General features: G+C 29.9%; 1 pseudogene; it reads right to left on the bottom strand.

The window, feature by feature from the left end:
* Nucleotides 1-571: 571 nt before the first annotated feature.
* Nucleotides 572-671, bottom strand: LOC122123470 (annotated as a pseudogene).
* Between the last annotated feature and the right edge of the window lie 1,311 nt (nt 672-1,982).

Here is a 1,982-nt window from a genome sequence, read left to right as displayed (position 1 = left end):
ATTCTTCCAAATGAATTGCCTGACTTTGATGTCAAAATATATTCAAGAGTTGCTTGTATACATCTATAATGATTTCTGTAGAGCTTGTGATTTTTAAAATCAGAAATAATTTTAATGTATCTGTTGAAATGAGTAGTACAGAACCTAAAGACATTTCCGGTGCTTGTCTGAAGAAAGTATATTTTAACATATTCTGTATTTTGTTTGTAAAATGTCCGTAATCTATTTCATTCTCTCCTAGATATAATGCTTTGAATACTACATTATTATATATTATATAAATTCATTAATGAATGTGTCCTTACAGATTGCATTCCATATAAAAACAGTTTAAGATTCTTTTTTCTCCTAGGTCCTTATAGTATTTTTTTTCTTTGGGATAAAATTAAAATGTTATCTAATTTCAAAAGTTTTGTAAAGGTTATGCTATGTAAAGACCTTTCTAAATTGAAGATTTAATACACTGATGTCAAACTAACTTTTAATTATATGAATCACATATGTTGTTACACTTGTATTTTTGTAATCAACTTTTTAATAACTGTTTTTCATTTCTAGCAACTGAAGAATGAAAAATATGGAATAATTCGCATATTTTCATATCATCCTTGTCCAAGTGGCATGTTAATCTGTATATTGTTGTAATTTATGTATACGTGCTGCTGAAGCATGTAGTATCCTGTAAATTTAAGTTGTTAATGATGCAATCTTTATACAGGCATATATCCTTGGTTGCCTATTTGTAGCAAGGAAACCTTATTGTTACTAACAATGTTATTGATCTTATTTCTCTGAAATTCTGTGTATAGTGGAAAAACATATTGTTTGGTAGATTGCTCAAACTTGCATTTTTTTGCCAATGACTATTTTAAGTCTTTTTCATTTTAAATTTGATCATACTTTGAAGCCTTTATGGCTAGGTTCAAAGAGATGGCTTTTCAAGTACTTATTTATCAACTGAGTTAGCTTTGTGGAGCTAATGGATTCAAAGTAAGCCTTGCTGAAGTGCTACTTCTAAACTTTTGCAGCTTAAAATTTCCCAAATGAGGTCTTACTGGCACAAATGTCTACTGACCCTTTACCCTTCTTCCATGTAGTAACAGACCAAACAGAATATCTTACCCTGACAGCAAAGATTATCTTACTGGAAAAAAACTAATCTTAGTTACAAGGGATCATAGAGAAAGTTACAAGGGATCATAGAGAAATAAACAGTTCTGACTAGAAAGTATTTTATCATAATATAATTGTTTATTATACCTACCATTTCAAAAGTAGCTAAAGCCAAGAAGGTGGAAAAAAATTGTTCTTATGCATGATTACCTAATGTCCTGACCATCCAACCAGGCAGGAACTTACACTACTGAATTTCTATCACCAAATATTTCCATAGCTCCAGGAGAAGTCCATAATTTTCTCCTTGATATTAGGCCTTAAATTGGTAATGTTTTAATCACAGTGTTTCCTCTTGCCTCTAGGTTGTAAATCTACAAATGGTAAAGCTTTAGGTCTAACTCTACCAAACTCTGGGGTAGAGATAATGGAATAATACTGTAAAACAGAGTTGCCTTTGATACCCTAACCACAACAGAACAATGAAAAACATTTCCTTATATTACATATAGTTATATATTTTATATTTATATGTGCTAATTTTATGTTTCACACAATGAAACTTACTAGAATTAATCGATAATTTGACAAATAAATTGATATTTATTACAATAAATAGATTGGAATATAAATAATTAGGTTTAGAATATATATTAGAATATAAGAAGTATCAATGCAATGTCTTCGGTATAAACTTGTGATACCTTCTAAGTGTTCTTAGTCTACTGAATTCGCATGGTAAAAAACAATGTTGTTTTCCTCTAATCTGCAAGGGATTTTACTCTGCTGCTCTGTATATTGTTTTAACTCGTTGGCCCAGAATGGTTTTCTAAATATTTCTGATCATACCCAAATTTTGCTGATATGAT

The sequence above is a fragment of the Dipodomys spectabilis genome, unplaced genomic scaffold (genome assembly GCF_019054845.1).
Source record: "Dipodomys spectabilis isolate Male_0828 unplaced genomic scaffold, ASM1905484v1 ptg000228l, whole genome shotgun sequence".
Lineage (NCBI taxonomy): Eukaryota > Metazoa > Chordata > Mammalia > Rodentia > Heteromyidae > Dipodomys > Dipodomys spectabilis.
Note: the sequence above shows the minus strand (reverse complement) of the source record. Positions and strands in the feature narration are given on the sequence as shown.